Below are 6,054 nucleotides of genomic sequence, written 5' to 3'. Positions count from 1 at the left end.
AAACATATCAAAACACATTTTTAATTAATATGATCACAACATTTTCAATTTCAAATGTCAAGTTCATTAACTTAGCATGCAAACAACACTTGAATCATGGTATAAACATTGCATTAAGTTCATGCATACCAACATATCCATGGAATAACATATTTACATACCGTTGTACATATATAACCACACTCCAATTACAAGTCTCAAGCACAATAGATACCAAAACATAAAAAATGGACTCCAAAATTAAGTTATGACATTAGGTGCAAGCCAACTTGCTACAAAGTTCACAAAAGCTATAAAAATTTTACTAAGCCAAGAATGGCTCCTGAATGTTTTTGACCTTCTCGAGTCCTCAAGACCTAAATGTCACCTGCGCATAAAAATAAACAAAGCTGCATGTTGAGTAAAAGAGCTCAGTGGTGCTAACATAAATTGAAAGTGCTTAGTTACAGGAATCGAGAGAGTTTAGTGGGAGAATCAGACTTATCCACTAAACCCAACTTCTGTGTATAGTTGACAAGGTTAGTATTGGATTTTTAAGCAAGTTTTATGTTTTCCCTTGCCCCTACATTTTCTTCTCAAACTTTCTCTACACATTTCTCTCGGTAAACCTTAGATTAGAAGGCTACTTGAAGATTTCAACTAACTCCTTCATTGTTTTAGCACCTGGTAAATATCGATGAACATTAGGTTATTTCATAGTTCTTTATGTGATCTTTGAGTTGCATGCTTTAGCGTTAGTTTTGAGTGTAAGGAAGGGAACTTCCTGAATCTGGGTTTCGTGATGATGTTTCTAGTAAGTTTGTTTAGTTTTCTGATATACAGTCTAATAAGTTTAACTTTTTATATTATATAGCTCAAGATACTCCTAAAATTTTTCGTGACAAGGGCAAGAGTCTTGTTGTTTGAACTTGTTGCACTTTCTAGTGAGTTCCTTCTTACGCCATGTGTGTGTAATGCCTTTGTTTATGTTTGTTTTAAAGTAAGTATATATATTCTGTGAATATGAAGTATTTTTGCAAGAGTGATGGATGATTGTTGTATTAGTTTGGTTTGGTCTGTCCGTATTAAAGATGTAAGAACCTTTCTTTGTGTTTGTGTCGCTACCCCTTTTTCTTTAGAAATGAACAATGTAATCTGAAATATGGAAATGAGCTCATGGCATTACTTTCAATGGAATGAGCATTGAATTGGAAGATCATGATACATGAAAATGGTCATGTAGCCTCTAGTAGGGCAAGTGTTATTGCAAACTAGATTGGAAAATCATGACAAAATAAAATGATTGAATGAATGATATGGCTCTGAATATGGACTAGGGTTTGTGGCTAACATGAAGGAGGTGGTTTGTATAATTGCATGGGCATAGTGTACGCGCTAAAGGAATAGTGTCTGACGAATAGTCTGTCTGTGTTTGGAATCCGCCAATTGGCAAATTGTATGATTGCATTGAGTTTGAAATGTTTATACGAGTTATGTATGTATATTGCAATGTTTTCCTCTGGAACTCACTAAGTTCTTTGAACTTAGTTACCTTTCTTTCTCAAGCAAAGGAATCTCTAAAGACTATGCCAAAAAGACTATCGTCGCCATGAAACTTCTTATATTTTGTATTATGTATGACATGGGGGTGGTGTCAGGACATTTATATTTTGAAAAATGTATTTTGTATCTAAACTCTTGATTATGAACCTATTGTTCTAACTAAGTTTCAGTGAAGTATTTATAGTTTTCAAAAGTGTACTATATTATTTATTTTTGAATGATTAATAGTTTCCATTTTATATTAATTTAAACTATGGCATAAATAGGTTTACACCAGACATGATTTTGGAAAAAAAATATGGTTTTAAGTCAGTGGCGCACCATTCCTAGATCCTCCTTAAGGATCGGGTTTGGAGTGTTACATGAAGTGAATAGAACCAATATTAGATCTAGTGTCTTAAATGTAATATTTTTATTAATATACACTTGTAATTTTTTTGAACAAATTGGTGAATAAAATAAAATAATTAATTAAATTAATATACTTTGTATAAATTGTCCTCAAATGAGTTTTGCATGCAAAGTAAAATTGAAGCAAATGTTGTTCATTGGTTGTCTAATCTTTAACTAATATTAAGTGGTATTACATGGTCGGATCGTAATAATAGTAGACGAACCTAAACATGTCATTATTCTAATTGGAGATGAGAAAATTGATTGAAAAATAATTATGTCGTCTATCAAGTCTAATTGGGGAGATGTCTTGTCTTGGGCATCAGAGCGGATGACTCCTAGAAGATAGAGACATAGGTGTGACTGACTTGACTGACAGTACATCAGAAAAGACCCAAGTAGAATAAATCATAAATCTGTTTATGAATTTATTCACTTGTGATGTTCATAGTGTGTGTACTTAAATCTTGAGTGGATGACAGACTAAGTATGCGTGACTCACTTTGATGTCAGTAAAAATATGAGTTCAAATAGATAAGGAACCGAAAGCTGGTGCATTGGTGTAGGTATGCGTGAGTTGTACACTTTGATGTCAATAAAAGCCTGATTTCAAATAGATAAGGAACCAAAAACTAGTGCGTTGGGTGTACAACTTTTGTAGTAAGTAGTGTCATTCACAACAGTGGAATTCATAGCCCAAAACATGGGTAAATGATATCCTCTCATTGGCATTACATGCTTGATTAAAAGTAAACGTGGCTACAGGTCATCCATCTTTGTGATGGATGACTTGATCACTATTTTATAATGATAGACTTTTCATAAAAGAAGATATAATAGTTACCATGAGATAAAATAGGATCATATTGGGAGAACGAATATTATCCCAAAGAGATCAAAAGTATCCTATGAGGGTAACACACTTAAGACAAGGTCATTGGACAAGCATTGAGTAGTTGCTTTTGTAATGGTATGTTGTTGAGGAGAGGTTAGTCACGATACGATAGTGGAATGACTTCATGACTAAATAAATTTATAATTAATAGGCGAAAAGCCGAAACTTAATTATAAATCATTTGAGCCTCAACTACATATGTCCAATCGGTCCCTTCGCTAGCTCGTTGAAACTAGAAATGAATTGTGTGTTTTCAATAAAAATGAACGAAATGTGTAACAACTTGTTTTTAATGAAATCGTAATAGAGGTTTTGGTACCACAAATCTGAGTCCGAAAATAAAAAATATTTTAATATCAATTTATGGTTTGAATTATGATAGAAATATCGTATGAAAATTTCGTTGTGAAAATTTTACCGATTACATGTTTAATTGATAAAAGGACCAAATTGCATAAAATGAAAAAGTTGAATTCTAGTATCTAAAAGGATTAAATAGCTATGGAATTCAAAATTAGAGGTCCTTATAAGGCAAATAGACCATTAAGAGGAGTTAGTAGATAAGGATGATGATTCATCCATGGAAATTTAATAAAAGAAAAGGACTAAATTGAAAGTAAATAAGTAAAAGATGATAAATAAAACAAATATCTAATATCATCATTTTATATCATCTTTCCCAATTAAAAGGCATGGAAACCATAGTTTTTGGGTGTTGAGTTCAAGAAAGTTGTTTTGGCTCAATTATGTATGAATTCTTGTCCCGTTTTTACTAATTTTTATATTTTTGAGATCGTAATAGCTTAATCTAGCTATCTCGGGGATTAATTTATAAATTTATCAAAGTATTAAAGTTTTTTATGGATAAATATGCATGAATTATGAAATTTATGGTAGAAAATGAAAGGTTGTTGATAGATAAGCAACTTTTGTAAAGTAAATTTTGATAAAATTGTGATTTAGGGACTAACTTGTAAAGATGTAAAATTTATGGAAAAATTTTGAATTTTATTAATTACATGGGCTGCAAATGTTACATGTAAAAATCGGCTAGGCTTGGAATAATGATTAAATTGCATAAATTTCATTTTTCAAGCCTAGGGACGAAATCAAAATTAATTAAAAGTATAGGGGCAAAATGGTAATGTTGCCTAAGATATGAATTGGATTGTATTGAATATGAATTGTATTAAAGTGGGTTAAATTTACTCGTATAGATTTGGATAGAAAAAATATGGAATTAGATAGAGGAAAAGAGAAAGTGTCAGATTAGTAGTCAACAAATCAACGAACACTTGTCAAGGTAAGTTCGTGTAACTAAATTATGCATATTTATATGTTTGAATTAAATTTTGTATGTGTGAATTGTGTAATTGCTATTTATATGAAATTGATTACATATCTGACATAGCCCGATAAATGTTAAGTCCCGATTGAATAAATGACATTCGATGGGTACAAGATTCTCGAATTGGTTGTGGTCCTGCATATGTTGCGGACACACCATAGCTCGAAAGAGCGTCCCGTTATTAGCTCTCATGAGCATCCCGATATATAGCCCTTTCGAGCTTCCCATTAAATGGTTCTTGTGAGCTTCTTGTTACTAGCTCTTCGGAGCATCTCGATTGGTTGTGATTCTGCATGTGTTGTAGACACACCATAACTCTTATGAGCATCCCGATATATGGCTCTTCATGATCTTTCTGATTAAAGGTTCTTTGTGAGCTTCTTGAGTAATCGCTCTCCGGAGCTTCCCAATATGGCTCACTTGAACTTCCCGATATATGGCTATCCGAAGCTTCCCGTGAATGGCTTTTCGGAGCTACCCGTTATTGGCTCGCATGAGCTTCCTGATTATGGCTCTTATGAGCTTCCCGTTATACAACCTGGATAAGCTTATCATTAGATGGCTCATATGAGCTTTCCATTATATGGCTCAAGAGAGAGCTTCCCGATAATGTGCTCTAAGGAGCAGTCCCAAATATGAATTAACGAATTACAGTTTGTACACTTCTAGTGTACTAATTGTGTATCCATCGATATTTCTAATAAATTCAACGGGCAAAGTTTCGACATGGAATAATCTGAATTTGAGATGAATTATTATACAAATGTACATGTTATATGGATATATGATGTAGAAAGAATATGTATATGAAAAGTTTTACATGATGAGCTCATCTTTGATTCTTGATATTTACATGAAGTACATGAGTAACATGTTTCTTGAGGTTATATGTCTTTAGGAAAATTTTCAAACTTCTTTGGATGAATTTTGTATACTTACCTTAAATGTAAATGTATGGTAAGTTAATTTCCCGTTATACGAACTTACTAAGCATTAAATGCTTACTCTATTCTATTTCCTCTGTTTTATAGTACTTCGGAAGCTCGTTGGGTTGGAAGCTTGGCAGAGATATCTCACACTATCACACTATCCATCAGCTCGTTTCGATATAAATAGTAAATTAAATTTTAGGTTGTAATGACATGTATAGGCAAAAAGTGGTCAAGAATGACATGTATGTGTTTGGTTGAAATGAGACATTGGTATGGCTTGTAATTGATATGTTTTGATATGTAAAAATGGCTATAATATGTTGATGTGTGTTTGAAATGGATAAATGATGGAAATCATATAGGCATGTTGAGAATTGGTTTGAAATAGTATAAATTTGGTAGAATATGCCTATATGTATGTATGGTTGTTTTGGTAAGTTCGTACACTTGGTTATATGAAGTATTATATCATGTAAAAGACTTGATCTTGGTTGGTTTTAAATATCTTGTATTGGCTTGAGAATATATTTAAGTGTTTATGTAGGTGAAAGACAAGTTTGGGTATGGCTTGGAAATGACCTTATTTCGTCCACACGAGTAGAGACACAAGTGTGTGTCTAAACCGTGTGTGACACACGGCCTAGCACATGGGCGTGTGTCTTAGCCGTGTGTCCCCTGCATCTTTAAAATTCAAAACAGAATGCTCAGGATTTTTCACACGGCCTGACACACGGGCGTGTGGCTTGGCCGTGTGACCCCTGCACCTATACACAGCCTAGCACATAAGCATGTGACTTGGCCATGTGACCCAAGTCAGAGAGTTACACGGGTAGGGACACGGGCTGGGACACAATCTTGTGCCCTAATTCGAATGCCCACACGGCCTGGCCATACGGTTGTGTGTCCCTTACACTTTGGATAAATTTTGACATTTTGCAAAAAAT

This window comes from Gossypium raimondii, chromosome 8 (genome assembly GCF_025698545.1).
Source record: "Gossypium raimondii isolate GPD5lz chromosome 8, ASM2569854v1, whole genome shotgun sequence".
Classification (NCBI taxonomy): domain Eukaryota; kingdom Viridiplantae; phylum Streptophyta; class Magnoliopsida; order Malvales; family Malvaceae; genus Gossypium; species Gossypium raimondii.
The sequence above is the reverse complement of the archived record's forward strand: the minus strand, read 5'-3'. Positions refer to the sequence as shown.